The following is a 19230-nucleotide window of genomic DNA, read 5'->3' as shown; positions in this document are numbered from 1 at the left end:
TCTCTGAGTGTGGAAGACACGTTCTGGTTGAATGCATTTAGTTGGGATAACTAGTCACTTGCACCTTTCCCTTTCTTTCCCTGGTGAACTGTTCATTCATTTAGCCATTAAAAAAAATGTTTTTAATGAAAACTGTTTTTGCCATTGTCCTCATTGGCTTCCATGCTTTTGAAACGTGAGTTTGTCTGAATTGTCATGACTCGAGCTTGGTTAGCAACGTTTGCTATCCACCGTAGCGCTGCGATTTTGTTGCCCCAAATTCTGGGGAGGGGCTTAGCGAAGGTTCAATTGTGTCACTCAATTCAAAGATGTAAAATGTTGTACTCCAGTGAGAACCACATCAACAAGCTCATGCATTTCATATTTACTTTCCACAGTGAGAACGGGCCCCAGATCACCTACGTCAGGGACTTCAAAGCGAAAGTGCAGTACTTCAGGTTCTGGTGTCAGGTATGTACCCTACACACCCTGAATCCTAGTTTCAAGTTTGTCACGTGCACTAGTACACATGCTTGCTCTTTCCCAACAATGCAGTAGCACTATACTTTTTTTTTTAAATAAGAAAAAGCCAACTTGAACAAAAACACAGGAAATATAAATAATAGCACAAAGTAAGTAAGCTATATACAGGGTCAGTGCCAATACCATATACAATGTGCAGGGATACTGGCATGGTAGGGTTAGATATGTAGGGTGGTAAGGTGACTAGGCATCAGGATATATGATAATCAGAGTAGCAGCAGTGTATTTGATGATTGTTTGTGGGTGTAGAGTCTGTATGAATGTGTGTGCGTGAGTAAATGAAGAGCGTGTGAGTGTGTAAAATGTGCATAGTGTGTGTGTGTGCGTATAGAGACAGTGCAAAAACATAAACGTCAATGCAGAAAGTCCATGTAGCCCTTTTGTTGGCTATTTAGCAGTCTCATGGCTTGGGGATAGAAGCTGTTCAGGAGTCTGTTGGTGTCAAACTTGATGCTCCGGTACCACTTGCCAAACGGAAGCAGAGAGAACACTATGGCTTGGGCCTTTAACAATTTTCCGGCCTTTTTCACACGGCCTGATATAGAGGTCCTGGATGGGATGGAGCTCGGCGCCACTGATGTAGAGTTCCTTCGGAAAGTATTCAGACCCCTTGACTTTTTACACATTTTGTTAGGTTACAGCCTTATTCTAAAATTGATTAAATTGTTGTTGTTTTTTCCTCATCAATCTACACACAATACCCCCATAATGTTAATTTATTAAAAATAAAAAACTATACATAAACTATTCAGACCCTTTACTCAGTACTTTGTTGAAGCACCTTTGGCAGCAATTACAGCCTCGAGGCTTCTTGGGTATGACTCTACAAGCTTGGCACACCTTTATTTGGCCAGTTTCTCCCATTCTTCTCTGAATATCTCAAGCTCTGTCAGGTTGGATGGAGAGCGTCGCTGCACAGCTATTTTCAGGTCTCAATGGTTCAAGTCCGGGCGCTGGCTGGGCCAATCAAGGACATTCAGAGACTTGTCCCGAAGCTACTCCTCTGTTGTCTTGGCTGTGTGCTTAGGGTTGTTGGCCTGTTGGAATGTGAACCTTCGTCCCAGTCTGAGGTCCTGAGAACTCTGGGGCATGTTTTTTGTCAAGGATCTTTCTGTACTTTATTCCCTTCATCTTTGCCTCGATCCTGACTAGTCTCCTATTCCCTGCCACTGAAAAACATCCCCACACCACCATGCTTCACCTTAGGGATCGTGCCAGGTTTTCTCCAGATGGTGACGCTTGGCATTCAGGACAAAGAGTTAAATCTTGGTTTCATCAGACCAAAGAGTCTTGTTTCTCATGGTCTGAGAGTATTTAGGTGCCTTTTGGCAAACTCCAATCGGGCTGTCATGTGCCTTTCACTGAGGAGTGGTTTCCGTTTGGCCACTCTACCATAAAGGCCTGATTGGTGTAGTTCTGCAGAAGGAACTCTGGAGCTCTGTCAGTGACCATCAGGTTCTTGATTACCTCCCTGACCAAGGCCCTTTTCCCCCGATTTCCCCCGATTTCTCAGTTTTGCCAGGCGGTCAGCTCTAGGAAGAGTATTGGTGGTTCCAAACGTCTTCCATTTAAGAATGATGGAGGCCACTGTGCTCTTAGGGACCTTCAGTGCTGCAGACAATTTTTGGTACCCTTCCCTAGATCTGTGCCTCAACACAATCCAGTCTCGTAGCTCTACGGACAATTCCTTCAATGAGGTCAATTTCGTGTCTCATACCAAAGGGTCTGAATACTTATGTAAGGTATTTCTGTTTTTTATATTTTGTAAATTAGCAAACATTTCTAAGAACTTGTTTTCATTATGGGGTATTGTGAGTAGATTGCTGAGGAAACATTTTTATTTATTCCATTTTAGAATAAGGCTGTAACATAAAATGTGGAAAAAGTCAAGGGGTCTGAATACTTTGCGAAGGCACTGGGCTGTCTGCACCACCCTCTGTAGAGCAGTTGCCATACCAAGCAGTGATGTAGCCAGTCAAGATTGCGCAGTGGTGCAGCTGTAGAACATTTTGAGGATTTGAGGGCCCATGCCACCATGACTGGTTTTGTAGTCAATGAACAGCATTCTCACATAGGTATTCCTCTTATCTAGGTGAGTGAGGGCAGTGTGGAGTGCAATTTGAGATTGCATCATCTATGGATCTGTTTGAGCAGTATGCGAATTGGAGTGGGCCTTGGACGATGGAGATGATTTTGTTCCATAACCAGATGTGAGTGCTATAGGGTGGTAGTCATTGTGGCAGATAGTCTTAGGAACAGGAATGATGGTGGTCAGCTTGACACATGGGGTTTACAGACTGGGACAAAGAGAGGTTGAAAATGACAGTGAATATGCCTGACACCTGTCCTGCACACGCTCTGAGAATGCGCCCTGGAATACCGTCTTGACCTGATTTAAAAACCTCACTGACGTCGTCCGCGTAGCGCAAGATCACCCAGTCCGCGGGGTCCCTCGTGCACGGCTCGGTGTTGTTTTTGTCAAACAGCGCATTGAGTTAATCTGGTAGAAAGGCAAAATTGGCCAGATCACAGCTGGGTCTTTCTTTGTAATCCGTAATGGACTGTAGCCCCTGCCACATGTGTTGGGCATCAGAGCCTGTGTAATAGGATTCCACCTCCTTTTGCTTGTTTGATGGCTCTGCAGAGGCCGTAGAGGGAGTTCTTGTACATGTTCGTGTCCTCAGCCATAGCCTTAGTGTTGGCTGCGGTTGACCTGTCCTATAGCACCAACCTCAAGGCTATGGGCTTTTGATTGGGGAATCAGCGAACCTACACTTTGGGGACAACATCGGTGATGCATTCCTAATGTAGCTGGTGACTGAGCTCATTAGCTTGCTGATGCTGTTGGCGGAGTCCCGAAACATGTTCCAGTCAGCGCTAGCAAAGCCGTCTTGTAGCATAACCTTCGAAATGGAGGACCAGCTTCTGCTTGTAAACAGGAAGCAGGAGTATAGAGTCATGATCTGCTTTGCCGAAGGGGGGACAAGCGAGGGCCTTGTATGTTTGCTTGTGTGTAGAGTAACCATGGTATAAGACTTTATCACCCCTAGTAACGAAGGATGCAAGGAAAGCAGCTTTCGGGTGCATGGCTTCCTGCTTGTTTATAGCCTCATACAGTTTAAGTGCCTACTTGAGGTATTCCAAGATGCGCTAGCTAGGTATTCCAAGATGGGTGAACAATGGGTCGAGACTTACACTGCGCTAGAGTCAGCACACTGTTTTCTGTTGATTTCCCCGAATCCAATGTCCTGTCTGCTCGAGAATCCATCTAGTTGGATAGCCATGGGGTTATTGAGGGGCGGGTATCTAGTCCGAAAGGCCAGTTTCATCAAAACACACAATATTGCAGTTACTAGAGTCCATTTTGTTATCAAGTTACTGGCCAATAGAATGGAGGGAGTAGGTGGCCGGCGTGTGGATAGCCTGAAAATTGGATCGGAATTACACAGAGCCCAGGGCAGATTTAGTTTAAGTTGAAGCCGGAATTGAGGGTAGTAACTGCCGATCTGATGTTCAAAAGTTCTTGTTGATTATAAGAAATCATAGTGGATGCATTTCGTGCAAAAATAGTAAATGCAAAATAACACAGTTGGCTCACAAGACGGCAGCCATCTTCAATCACTACTAGATCGTAGTGTGCACTTTATATCCTCAACCACCTCTGCCCTTCTAATAAATATTGTTTTTGTTTTTCATTTGGACACTCTTGAAAAAAGGATTCGAGAAATTTCATTCTGCTAAATTTTAAATAAATATGCAGTGAGTCTTTGGCATTGTGTCCCAATTCTCCCAAAGTATGCACTAACAAGTGCACTCTACCCCATGCCTTTAAAATGAGAATTGGTGTATTTAATGCCAGGTTAGAGGGAGATTCCACTAGACCTGGGTCAAAATATTATTAGGCATTTTTACAATACTTTGAGCATTTGCTTAAGCCTGTCCCTAATGTCTCGTCGGTGGATTTGCACTTTTTGGGACCTTTGTATTGGTTCCATTGCAACAGGCAAGCTCAATCAACCACAGCTCAAGTATTGGAGCCCAGATCTGGCTTCCACCAGTCTAATTTTCCTTTTAAATCCATGAAGGGGAGTGAACACGTGCACGCACGCTTAAGTGAAAATTAGGAGTTGCCCTTAGGTCGAATTTTCTCTTAGTTTCCCATTGACATTAATGCATGACTAAGAAATGTGACTTAATTGGAAGTTGGGATTTGTCATTTATGGCAGAAGGGTAGAGAATTGTTACCCATAGTTATTCCTCTTGTTCCTGTGGCCGTAAATTAAGTAATTCTCTTCGTCTTCCAGCAACTGTCAATGCCACAGCACATCAAGATCACAGTCACCCGCAAAACCCTGTTTGAGGATTCATTCCAGCAAGTGAGTGTATAAAAAAAGGATATTTTATAAAGAAATTGATAATAATATTTTGAGACACCACTGCACTGGCTGTTTTTGTAGGCCTGTTAATAAATAAAAAATAACACTAGATGAAAAGACATCAGTGTTAGAGAAATAGTTTGCAATATTCTTTCCGTACTTTCCGTACTTTCCGTATTTTTGTACCATTGCCCATGGTACAGAATAGGGGATGAAGATAGGGGCTGTGTTCCAAGAGTAGTCGAACGTTGTAACTGTTTCCAATTCTGTATCCATCAGATGATGAGCTTTCATCCACAAGATCTCAGGCGGAGACTGTGGATCATTTTCCCTGGAGAAGAAGGCTTGGACTACGGAGGAGTGGCAAGGTGAATTCTGATAGGTTAAGTATGAACTCATATTAGAGATCATTGCAGATTGAATGTAACATTTTTTATGTGTGCGTGTATGGAATATTCTTATATTGTGTGTGTGGGGGTTTGTTCTTATATGGTGTGTGTGTGTTCTCAGGGAGTGGTTCTTCTTGCTATCTCACGAGGTGCTGAACCCAATGTACTGCCTGTTTGAGTATGCTGGCAAGGACAACTACTGTCTCCAGATCAACCCTGCCTCCTATATCAACCCTGACCACCTCAAGTACTTCAAGTTCATTGGACGATTCATTGCCATGGTACCTACCTCAATACTCTCTATGGGGTGAAACTTGACTTCCACTTAGGTCGGATTTCCACACATTTCGTTGGAATAATACTGTGAAATTGTGAAAATTATGATAATGCCTTGAAAATTATGATAATACAATTATTATGCACGGATTTATAGATACACTTCTCCTTAATGCAACCCCTGTGTCAGATTTCAAAAAACTTTACTGAAAAAGCACACCATGCTATAATCTGAGTACAGCTCTCAGATACCCATACATATATCCGTCATGTTGTCAACATTAGTCAGAATAGCATTATAAATATTCACTTACCTTTGATGATCTTCATCAGAATGCACTCCCAGGTATCCCAGTTCCACAATAAATGTTTGTTTTGTTTGATAATGTCCATCATTTATGTCAAAATAGCTCCTTCTGTTAGCGCGTTCAGTCCAGTAATCCACATTCATGACGCACGTTCACTAGTTTCAGACGAAAAGTCAAAAAAGTTCCGTTACAGTCCGTAGAAAGATGTCTAACGATGTACAGAATCAATCTTTAGGGTGTTTTTAACATAAGTCTTCAATAATGTTCCAACCGGAGAATACCTTTGTCTTCAGAAATGAAGTGGAACGCAGCTACCTTTCACGTGAGCGCTCGAGACTGAGCTTGTGGCTGCTGGCAGATCTCTGACTCATTCCCCTCTCATTCCCCCCTCCTTTATAGTAGAAGCATCAAACAAGTTTCTAAAGACTGTTGACATCTAGTGGAAGCCTTAGGAAGTGCAAAATTACCAATATCTCACTGTGTATTCGACAGCAGCGGAGTTCAAAAACTACAACCTCAGATTTCCCACTTCCTGGTTGGATTTTTTCTCAGGTTTTTGCCTGCCATATGAGTTCTGTTATACTCAGACCTCATTCAGAGTGTTTTCTGTCCAAATCTACTAATTGTATGCATATTCTAGCTTTTATGGCTGAGTAGCAGGCAGCTTAATTTGGGCACGCTTTTCATCCAAAATTCCCAATACTGCCCCCTACCCCAAAGAAGTTAAGAAAAAATACCTAAAAAATATATATAATTGAAGTAACAAATAATTCAAGAACAGCAGGAAAATAACAATGGCGAATAGAGACTCTATACAGAGGAGACCGGTACAGTCAATGTGCGGGGGCACCTGTTAGTCGAGGTAATTGAGGTAATATGCCTTCCTCTGACACCGCCTGGTATAGAGGTCCTGGATGGCAGGAAGATTCGAACTACCATTTGTAGTGCCTTGTGGTCGGAGGCCGAGCAGTTATCATACCAGGCAGTGATGCAACCAATGCTTTTGATGGTGCAGCTGTAGAACCACTTGAGGATCTGAGGGACCATACCAAATCTTTTCAGTCTCCTGGGGGGAATAGGCTTTGTGGTGCCCTATTCACAACTGACTTGGTGTGCTTGGATCATGTTAATTTGTTGGGGATGTGAACACCAAGGAACTTGAAGCTCTCAACCTGCTCCACTACAGCCCTGTCGATGAGAATGTGTGCGTGCTTTGTCCTCCTTTTCCTGTAGTCCACAATCATCTCTTTCGCTGCACAACAGGTGATATTCTGTTCAAACTCTGTATGCCATGGACTCTCCAACCCTGTTCCTGCAGCTACCCAGTGCTTTGGGAAACCAAGTGAAATCTGTTTGGGAACATCAATAGTCATGTTTTCACAACTAAACATATTTCATTAAACTGTTAACAGCCCCTCTCTCTGCGCACTGGATAAAGAAATTAAGGAGAGAGGGTAACTCAGTGGTGAGATATTCTGTAGCGAAAGGTAATGTCACCCTATTAATTATGAAAATATTGAAAATGCCCTATTATTAGGCTATTCAAAATCAAAGGACTCTCAGACCATGAGAAATACGATTCTCTGGTGTGATGAAACCAAGAATTAACTCTTTGGCCTAAATTCCAAGCATCACATATGGAGGAAACCTGGTACCATCTCTACAGTGAATTATGGTGGTGGCAGCATCATGCTGTGGGGATGTTTTTCAATGGCAGGGACTAGGAGACTAGTCAGAATCAAGGGAAGGATGAATGGCGCAAAGTACAGAGAGATCATTGATAAAAACCTGTTCCAGAGCGCTCAGGACCTAAGACTGGGGTGAAGGTTCACCTTCCAACTGGACAAAGACCCTAAGCACACAGCCAAGACCACGCATGAGTGGCTTTGGGACAAGTCTCAATGTCCTGGGTGTCCCAGCCAGAGCTGGACTTGAACCAAATTGAGCATCTCTAGAGATACCTGAAAATAGCTTTGCAGCAAAGCTCCCCATCCAACCTGACAGAGCTTTAGAGGATCTGTTGAGAAGAATGGGAGAAACTCTCCAAATATATGTGTACCAAGCTTGTAGCGTCATACCCAGGAATACTCGAATACTTATCGTTTCCAAAGCTGCTTCAACAAAGTGCTGAGTAAGGGGTCTGAATACTTATGTAAATGTGATATTTCTGTAGTTCAAACAACCTTTTATTGCTTTGTCATTATGGAGTATTGTGTGTAGATTGATGCGGGGAGAATTTAAATACAAAAATTACAATAAGGCTGTAACGTAAGTTGAGGGGTCTGAATTCTTCCCGAATGCTCTGTATATTGGCCTATGCATAAGCTCTAATATGCATATGGGTGTTTTGAATTAATCATCACCTTAGAAAGCGCTGTCCATTTTGTTGTGCTTTGAAACAACATCCACAACGACCATGTTTTCCACCCGGTTTCAACCTGTTGTTTTTAACTTTTTGTCTTAAAAATGATCAATCACAGTGAGGTGAGTTTTTAAACCACATACTGTTTTAATGGTAAGTGTTTGATATGATTTTCAATCGCATTTGCATTCATGTCAGGGTGGTTAGAGAGACAATAGAGCCCTGAGAACCAGGCTATTAGTGACCTGATGATCTTTAGCGAGTTGTGTACTACCAATGAATGTCCAGAGTGCGTAAGAGGAGATTACCGTGACTCAACGGTCACATAGAATTTTACTGCGGTCATGACTGATGACTGCCGTTGTGGCGGAAATACTGTCACCGCAACAGTCCTTCACATCCCTGGTTCATTATGTTTCTCTCCAGGCCTTGTTCCATGGGAAGTTCATCGACACGGGATTCTCCCTGCCCTTCTACAAGCGCATCCTGAACAAACCCCTGGCCCTGAAGGACCTGGAATCAATCGACCCGGAATTCTACAACTCCCTCATCTGGATCAAGTGAGTCCGGGAATTGGGAGTACAAATGGGAATTGGTGTGAACAGCTTTCCTTATAAATGGAAACTGCTGTTTATTTGTTATTGAGTGAGGATGATTGGGAGATAAGTGTAAGAGTGATTATAAGGAAGAGGAGAAGAGGAAAATGTATGACTATAACGGCGCAGAGGAGGAGCCGATGAGGATGACTGCCCTCTTGTGATTCCCAACCACCAGGGATAACAACTTGGAGGAGTGTGGTCTGGAGATGTACTTCTCTGTGGACAAGGAGATCCTGGGGGAGGTCACCACTCACGAACTGAAGCCAGACGGAGGCAATGTCTTGGTCACTGAGGAAAACAAAGAGGAATACATCAGGTAGGATTGCTTTGAAAACCAACTACACTGAGCAAAAATAGAAATGCAACATGTAAAGTGTTGGTCCCATGTTTCATGAGCTGAAATAAGAGATTCCAGAAATGTTCCACATGCACAAAAAGCTTATTTCTCTCAAATGTTGTGCACAAATTTGTTTACATCCCTGTTAGTGAGAATTTCTCCTTAGCCAAGATAATCCATCCACCTGACAGGTGTGGCATATCAAGAAGCTGATTAAACAGAGTGATCATTACACAGGCTCACCTTTTTGCTGGGGACAATAAAGGCCACCCTAAAATGTGCAGTTTTGTCACACAACACAATGCCTCAGATGCCTCAAGTTTTGAGGGAGAGTGCAATTGGCATGTTGACTGCAGGAATGTCCACCAGAGCTGTTACCAGAGAATTTAATGTTCATTTCTCTACCATAAGCTGCCTCCAACGTCGTTTTAGAGAATTGGGCAATGCATCCAACCGGCCTCACAACTGCAGACCATGTGTATGGTGTTGTGTGGCCGAGCGGTTTGCTGCTGTCAAAGTTGTGAGTTGTGTGCCCAATGGTGGCAGTGGCGTTATGGTATGGGCAGGCATAAGCTACAGACAACAAACACAATTCAATTTTATCAATGAGAATTTGAATGCACAGAGAAACCGTGATGAGATCCTGAGGGCCATTTAGTGCCATTCATCCGGAGCCATCACCTCATCATTCAGCATGATAATGCACAGCCCCATGTCGCAAGGGTCTGTACACAATTCCTGGAAGCTGAAAATGTCCCAGTTTTTTCCATGGCCAGCATACTCACCAGATATGTAACCCCTTGAACATGTTTGGGATGCTCTGGATCGACACGTGCAACAGCATCTTCCAGTTCCCAGCAACTTCATACAGCCATTGGAGAGGAGTGGGACAACATTCCACAGTACACAATCAACAGCCTGATCAACTCTATGCATTAACCTAAGTAAATGGTGGTCACACAAGATACTGACTGATTTTCTGATTCACACCCCTATTTATTTATTTTAAGTATCTGTGACCAACAGATGCGTATCTGTATTCCCTGTCATGTGTAATCTATAGATTAGAGCCTAATGAATGTATTTCAATTGACTGATTTCCTTATATGAACTGTAACTCAGTAAAATCTTTGAAATTGTTGCATGTTGCGTTTATATATATTTTTTGTTCAGTGTAGAAATCTCTGTGTGTGTGTGTAAACACTTTCTTTATCAGATGTTTTTTCCAACAGAAGAAAGAAAATAATTTTCTGTGTGCTCGTGTCTGTCTTTCTTTGTGTCCCCCTGTGTCTGTGTCCTTCCTTCAGGCTGGTGGCAGAGTGGAGGTTGTCCAGAGGGGTGGAGGAGCAGACCCAGGCCTTCTTCGAGGGCTTCAATGAGGTCCTTCCCCAGCAGTACCTGCAGTACTTTGATGCCAAGGAACTGGAGGTACACAATGGGTTAATTCGTAGACTGATGAAATGAGTTTCTGTAATGAAGAAATGTGACGTGAAAACCACTGTGCTTTTTAGACCACCTGTAAGGGCTACCCAAATAAGGACACCTGTAAGGACTACCGAAATAGAGGCCTCCTTTAATCTAACCGTATGGCTGTTAAACAGAGACCTACCTTAAGTATTTAAACTTTTCCTTTCAAGTGCTAATGTCTTGCACTGAAGTATCGAGTGCCTCGGCCCTAGACTGTTGATTCTCGGGGTCAATTTGGAAACCAGCAGTGGTCAATCACCACAGTAGCGGGTAAAAAAAAAAAAAAATCTCCCAAAGTGATATCCGGTCCCACCACCAGGTGTTGCTGTGTAGCATGCAGGAGTAGACCTGGTGGACTGGGTTCAAAACACACTCCGGGTAAAAACTCACTTTCCCAGAGCGTACAGCTCTTCTCCATTTGAGTATGGTGTAACATAGTATCTGGTCCCCTCCCGGTCCCCCACCCACCAGGTGATGCTGTGTGGCATGCAGGAGATAGACCTGGTGGACTGGCAGAGGCACACCATCTACAGGCACTACGCACGCAGCAGCAAGCAGATCCTTTGGTTCTGGCAGGTCAGAATGGCTCTACCGTTTTAATGAAGCAGTTCATTAATTCATGAATTATGGAATATTGAGAAGGTGTGTTTGGCATAGTTTGACGCGTGAATGTTCTGACGTGAAAATGTTAATTCCAGTTTGTGAAGGAGATGGACAATGAGAAACGTATGAGGCTGCTGCAGTTTGTCACCGGCACCTGTCGGCTCCCCATGGGTGGCTTCGCTGACCTCATGGGTACGTTGGAGAATAAATAATACATGTTTTTGAAACAGTTAGAGAGAAGGCTGGCTTAACCCCTGCCGTCAAAACATATCTTTTATTGGTTTCTATTCATTCTACTAACTCGCACCCAAAGGGATTGTTTATGGATACCGTGCAAGTATTCCATCGAAGTTGAGGATTCAAATAAATATTTTGGGTGGAAATTTATTTGGATGGATATAGACATTGAATAAGAAGTGGAGACATACAGGTAACTGCTAAAATATAGGAAACACTAATATTAAGTGTCCTAATAGGGCGTTGGACCACCACGAGATACCAGAACAGCTTTAATGCGACTTGGCATAGATTCTCTGGAACTCTGTTGGAAGGATGAGATGCCGTTCTTCCACGAGAAATTCCATCACCCGGTGTTTTGTTGATGGTAGTGGAAAAGTTAGTCTCGGGTGCCGCTCCGGAATCTCCCATAAGTGTTGAATTGGGTTGAGATCTGGTGACTGAGATGCACACACACACATACAACCCTTTCAAGCCCCTATGCTCCTTTTAAGACCCATCTTTCAAAGTCACTGAGATCTCTTCTTCTAGTCATGATAGCCAAAATACTGGTCAACTGGGCATTTCTATACATGACCCTTAGCATGGGATGATAATTGCTTGATTAACTCAGGAACCACACCTGTGTGGAATCACCTGCTTTCAATATACTTTGTATCCCTTATTTACTCAAATGTGTCCTTTATTGTGGCAGTTACCTGTAGATGGAAATGGACAAACAAGTATGGACTGCTAGACCAGGCCCAATTACAGACATTGAGGAATTTTATGTTACGTGTGGATGAGAAGTGAGGAGAGTTGTAATCAAATAATTTTGTTTTTGTTTTTTAGGGAGTAATGGCCCACAGAAGTTCTGCATTGAGAAGGTGGGCAAAGAAAACTGGCTTCCAAGAAGTCACACTTGGTAAGTTCCTTCATGGAGTTACTCACAGGTAGTTTTTGAGCACTTTCACTGACTGAATATTAAACGTTGCCCTGCCACACAAGACGACTTTGTTGTTTTCAATTCAACCATAGACAACCTTTCCTCTCTTTCTTCAAACAATGAATTTTGTCATCAAATATCTAATACATTTTATGCCACTTTTATCAAAAGCAACTCTGTACAGTGAGAACATAAATATTTACTATGTGTCTGTGATCCCCGCCGGGTTGAACCCCACAATCTTTGTTTGTGTTTCTAGTGCCATGCTCTTACCAACTGGGAAGTCTGTATCATTTGTCTATTTACAATGTAATTGTCTCATTCTGTGTTCCTTTTTTGTTTTTAAGCTTTAATCGACTGGACCTGCCCCCCTACAAGAGCTACGAGCAGCTGAAGGAAAAACTGATGTTTGCCATTGAGGAAACTGAGGGCTTCGGACAGGAGTAGTAACAATGGGGACGCCAAAATGGCCGCCACGAGAAGCCGTTTTCCACACGACGTTACGCTCTCCAGCACTTTGTTCTGTCTAGGTTTTAGGCAACAGCACTTTTCCCCAGGCCCTGGCTCTCTTTGTAAGGGCAGAAACTGACAAACACTCCTTTCTGCAGTCCCGAGCCCCATTACAGACACACCCCCTGCACCTAAGGTGGAGTCAATCTGTCTCCATGGTGATGACCCTTAATACTGATTGATTTACCTTTCACCTCCTAAATTGTGTGTGACCCTGTTGCAGCTTGCCTTATTCAGCCCACGTGTCCGGGAAGGGAGGAGGAGGAAGCGAGCGGGAGGAAGAAAGAGGTAGGGATTGAGAGGAAGAGGGGATGTTCCCTCCCCAACTCACATCTGTCTCTGTCTCATCTCCACACCGCACCACAGTAGTTAATAATCACGGCGACTATTCAATATGCAGTACAATGTCAGCCGTCATTTCTTCCCTTCCTCTCCCTGAGCTCTGATTTGTTAAGTGTATGAATGGATGGATGAATTAATGTTAGGATCGAGTGCTGCGGATTCTTCCAAAAAGACATTGACCTCATCGATTTGACATTTAGAGATTTACAGTATTACTTGATTTAACTTGTCTCTTTCTGAAAGAAATATTGACACTTAAAGCATCTACTTTGCTGGCACACCGCCATGTTGTAGCAGAAGGTATTTGTGAATGTTGCAAAGATGAAAAGCTATATTTTTTACGTGCAATAGCATAGTTTTCTAGTCAGCTGTTTATGCCCTTAATATAGATAAACCAGACATTAATTATTTACTGCAATCCAAAGTTTTTGTTTATAAGTCAGTTTTTAATCAAGTCTCTGTATTGATTTCAACTCAGAATATGGAGAATGCTTTTTTTAATAGCCTGGAATCATTGTATTAAAACAGGGTCGTATTCATTAGGCCTCAAATGGAAGGAAAGTGACAACGTTTTGTCTTAGTGCTCAAGCCATTTTTGTTTTCTGTTTGAAACTGTTTGTTTTTGTGCCTACTGAAGTCGACCCTGGTTTGTTGTCATTTCGACGGATCTTTTCTTTCCCAAATATTCAGGATCAGCACAGTACTGATTTGAGCTGAATAGGAGTTCAAATGTATACGCTAATAACTTTATTTTTTATTTTTATGGCAAACCGAGTGAGTTACTAATGACGTGGGAGTGTCAGCAGCGAGTCAAGGACAGCGGCTCGGTGAAGAGTATATTTTAGGAGTACATTTTAAGAATGAGATAATTAGGAAGTGAACTAAGACACCGGCTTGTGAGAATCACTCCCTCTGAAAGGTATCACTTTCCTTTTTTTGTCATATAGAGAATAACGAATAACTCCGTGATTAAAGATAAAACGATTAAGTGTCCAAACTAGTTGATTTTTAATGAATGCTCGGCGTGTATACATCCATATACAGTATGATGCAGGGAACTTTTTCAAATGGCGTACTTATTAAGTAGAGCTCAGTATGAATGAATCCGAATATACAGTATATAGTCATGTCCCAGGCCCATAGCCCTAAGAAATATACTGTATATTCATGTTAAGTGAATAAGAGGGTAAGAATTACAATAACAAGTAGTAGTTAACGTAATTAACTCAACACCAATGCGACCCTAGTTTTATAGGGTTCAGTTTTGTCATTCTAGATATTTTGTTAAAGGTTTGATGCTAAATAAAATAACGCTATATTTTAAAACCGCTCGAGTGAGCGTAGCAAAACGACTGTGAATCAAAAGTCAAATATGAACCATGTCCATGCACAACCGCAAATGGTCAGCACTGTGTTTTGAGGAAAAATATGTTTGGTAATAGGCAACATGTATCTTAAAAATCTAGATACCAAACAGACAAGCCCAGAGTCAAGTCAAGATAAGTTCTAAGCTTAGTTTCAGACAGACTGATAGGAGGGGGGAGGAGGGAAAAAGGCTTGCCAGAAAACAAACAGGTTGTGTTTGGCACCACATGGAAGAAAATGGACTCAAACTGGAAGGGACTACCTGGACTTCATTTTCGTTTCTCATTGCAAAATTTTGCCTAACCTTTTCTGTCTCGTGACCTGATAAACACTAGCCTGTTGATTGGCATTGAATGAGATCTGCCACTTTTTGTGTCCTCTGTTTCTCAGGCATATCTCTAACCGGCATCTTGGTAGGATTTCTTCACAGGAACAGTGGAAGTGTAATAAAGTTAGATGAAATATAGCTTTCACTCATGAAATGTTTAGTTCACGTGTATTTGCAGTCAAATCAAACATGCAAGTGACACACATAACCTTGTCCTGAGTGTGTTATTTTAATGCACTGGACACCAACTTACATATTTGGCGAAAATATTGTATGTTAACTCCAGGTTGTCTTGGCTATGAGCATCTGGGTCGTGTTCAGTAGTTTGAAAACGTTTTGAAACGGATATACTCCTTGAGCTTGTCCAATAAGAAACACATTTTTTTGTTTTAAAATGTTTTAAAATCGCCATGTTATTGTATGGCTGGTCTCAGTCTTGGCTCTGAAACCGTTTTATATAACTGGGTGACTTGTCAGGGTGATTCTGTCCCATTTCTTCACTGAATTACTCATGACTTCTTTGACACACGCACCCATTCTGGCTCACCACTTCGTAGTGCACTGCCTTGGGAAGAGATTGCTGTTATTTAAATCATCATTTGTGAATTAAATGTAGAAAACAATGGAAAGATTTAACAAATAACAAGCGATAGCACCTTACTCGGCTGATTAACCACTTCTTCTTATTTTGCCGCTGTTCCCAGATCATAGTGGAATAAAATGTATAGATATATGAAGGTGTTAACTAATACTTTAACTTCTAATGATTGGATTGTAAATCATGTTGATAGTGTATTCACTGTATTTTTCTTTGTAAAAGCTCTAACCTTTTAATAAAAGGGAGTTTATGGTTCAATGCTATTTATTTTTTCTTATGTGAATGTGAAGAGGAAGGATCTTTGATGTTAATGTCAAAATTAATTTAGACAATTCTGAAATAAAACAATGGGCTACTTACTGGAACTTCAATCTTTGTTATATTTTAACTTTGTTTAGTTTGTATCAATTTGATATCCTACTTGATTATATGTGTGCACTCATTTCAACGAGTTTGCAGACCAGCTGGCTGGAATATTTACGGACATATTCAATCTATCCTATCTGTCTGTGGTCCTCACTTGCTTCAATATGTCCACCATTGTTCCTGTACCCAAGAAAGCAAAAGTAACTGAACTATAAATTACTATTTCCCTGAAACACTCACTTCTGTCATCATAAAGTGCTTTGAGAGGCTATTTAAAGAATATATCACCTTCACCTTACCTGACACCCTAGACCCACTACAATTTGCATACTTAAACAGATCCATGGATGGCGCAATCACCATCGCACTGCCCTATCCCATCTGGACAAGAGAAATACCCATATAAGAATGCAGTTCAGTGACTACAGCTCAGCCTTCAACACCATAGTGCCCTTGACGCTCATCACTAAGCTCGGGGGCCTGGACCTCTTGACGGGCCGACCCCAGGTGGTGAATGTAGGCAACAACACCTCCGCTATGCTGATCCTCAACAAGGGGGCCCCACAAGGGTGCGTGCTCAGCACCCTCCTGTACTCCCTGTTCAACCATGACTGCGTGGCCATGCATGTCTCCAACTCAATCATCAAGTTTGCAGATGACACAAGTGGTAGGCCTGAATATCAAAAACGACAGTACATCCGACAGCAGGGGTTCCCAAACTTGTAATATCTAAAAAAATCTTGCAACCATGTGAAAAAAATTGTAATTAACAGCCTGTTTACATTTTTATTTGGGGCTATGGCAGTCAATTGAAAAACATTCTAACAGTATTTCTGACTGTCTTCTCAAACTGTGACAGTCAATTGCAAATTAGTCTGACAAGATACATTATCTCACCACCACTAATGAGATGGGTGTGCTTGATCTATGTGTGTGTGTATATATATGTATATATACATACATATGTGTGTGTGTGTGTGTGTGTGTTTGATTGAATGTGTGGACAGATGTCTTGTATGCAGGTAACGAGTTCAAACAGGTGCAGTTAATACAGGTAATGAGTGGAGAACAGGAGGGCTTCTTAAAGAAAAACTAACAGGTCTGTGAGACGGAATTCTTTCTGGTTGGTAGGTGATCAAATACTTGTCATGCAATAAAATGCTAATTAAATACTTAAAAATCATACAATGTGATTTTCTGGATTTTTGTTTTAGATTCCGTCTCTCACAGTTGAAGTGTACCTATGATAAAAATGACAGACCTCTACATGCTTTGTAAGTAGGAAAACCTGCAAAATCAGCAGTGTATCAAATACTTGTTCTCCCCACTGTATATACATATATATATATATATATATATACACACACACACAAATATCACACAGTACCAAGTCGACGTGCAGGGTACGAGGTAAGTGAGGTAGATGTTTACATATGGGTGGGGATAAAGTGACGAGACGTCAGGGTAGTTCCTCGAACACTGACCAATAATTTTCCTGTGAAATTAACCTATTCCACTTCAGGGGTTTGTATGCTGAGTCAACCGAATTGTCCACCCCATGCCACTGACAACAAGGTGTTAGTAGTCCAGGAGAAAGGATGAGAGACAGCATCGTGGAAGAATAGTAGACATGATTGTGTAGATCTCTGCTTGAAAACTTTACTAAATAGAAACTGCTAAATTCAAGGCCAGGTACTCATAAGATCCCAATTAAACCCCTGCACCAGTGTGTGTGTGTGTGTGTGCGCTTGACTGAGTGCATGTGTTTGTGTGTCCCCATAACCATATGACCACACCTGTTTTTCTGTAAAAACAATCTGTTTTATACAGAACTGTTTTCCGGTCTAGGTTTCATCAGCATGTGGAAACAGGCCCATAATGTGATGTTTGGTAGATCTATAATTTAATCTACTTTAATCTTTCATCATACCCGTGTCACCTCAAAACCAAAGTAGTCGGTCTACTGTAGATGTGGTTCATTTTTACGTTATATGGTTAGAAAAACATTTTCAGGAGGAGTAATAGATGATATGGCTTTAAGCTGCAATATAACGGTTTGTATTTGTGTTCAATAAGTCACTAGTGGTCATCCAATACTAACAACAGTGTGCCCCTAGCCTGCCTGATAACCGCTGTATTCAGTGGTATTCATTTTCCTGATCGGGTTGGAATTTCTGCTCGATTTTGTGGAGCACACAATGAATGATGTGATTTCTGTCACTGAGGACAAGGTGCCACAGGGTATATTCTAGTGGTATGATTAGGGCTGTTGCGGTGACCGTATTTCCGCCACACCGGTGGTCACGAGTCATGAAGGCAGTCAACTTCCACGTGACCGGGTAGTCACGGTAATTAATCAATCAAATGTATTTATGAAGCCCTTTTTACATCTGCCGATGTCACAATGTGCTGTACAGAAACCCAGCCTAAAACCCAAAACAGCAAGCAATGCAGAGGTAGAAGCACAGTAGATAGGAAAACCTCCCTAGAAAGGCCAGAACTTGGGCCTCCGGGTGGCGCAGTGGTTAAGGGTGCTGCACTGCAGCGCCACCAGAGACTGGGTTTGCGCCCAACCGGCCGGCGACTGGGAGGTCCGTGGGGCGACGCACAATTGGCCTAGCTTCGCCCGGGTTAGGGAGGGTTTGGCTGGTAGGGATATCCTTGTCTCATCACGCACCAGCAACTCCTGTGGCTGGCCGGGCGCAGTGCACGCTAACCAAGGTTGCCATGGGCACGGTGTTTCCGCCGACACATTGGTGCGGCTGGCTTCCGGGTTGGATGCGCGCTGTGTTATGAAGCAGTGCGGCTTGGTTGGGTTGTGTATCGGAGGACGCATGACTTTCGACCTTCGTCTCTCCCGAGCCCGTATGGGAGTTGTAATGATGAGACAAGATAGTAGCTACAAACAATTGATACCACGAAATTGGTGAGAAAAAGGGGGTAAAATTAAAAAAAATGGCCAGAACCTAGGAAGAAACCTATAGAGGAACTAAGCTCTGAGGGGTGGCCAGACCTCTTCTGACTATGCCGGGTGGAGATTATAACAGAACATGTTCAAGCGTTCATAGATGACCAGCAGGGACGGATAATAATAATCACAGTGGTTGTAGAGGGTGCAACACCTCAGGAGTAAATGTCAGTTGGCTTTTCATAGCCGATCATTCAGAGTTGAGAGAGAGTCCAAAACTTGGGACAAGGTAGCATGTCTCGTGAACAGCTCAGGCCGCATAGCCGCAGCCAGTTGAAACTGAAGCAGCAGCACAGCCAGGTGGACTGGGGACAGCAAGGAGTCATCAGGCCAAGTAGCCCTGAGGCATGGT

The 19230-nt window shown here is 42.6% G+C and overlaps 1 pseudogene; it reads left to right on the top strand.

Moving 5' to 3' along the window:
* Window positions 1-15915, top strand: part of LOC135539569 (E3 ubiquitin-protein ligase Itchy-like) — a 56224-nt pseudogene extending 40309 nt beyond the window's left edge.
* Window positions 15916-19230: the final 3315 nt, after the last annotated feature.

The sequence above is a fragment of the Oncorhynchus masou genome, chromosome 5 (genome assembly GCF_036934945.1).
Source record: "Oncorhynchus masou masou isolate Uvic2021 chromosome 5, UVic_Omas_1.1, whole genome shotgun sequence".
NCBI lineage: Eukaryota > Metazoa > Chordata > Actinopteri > Salmoniformes > Salmonidae > Oncorhynchus > Oncorhynchus masou.
The sequence above is the reverse complement of the archived record's forward strand: the minus strand, read 5'-3'. Positions and strand labels throughout refer to the sequence as shown.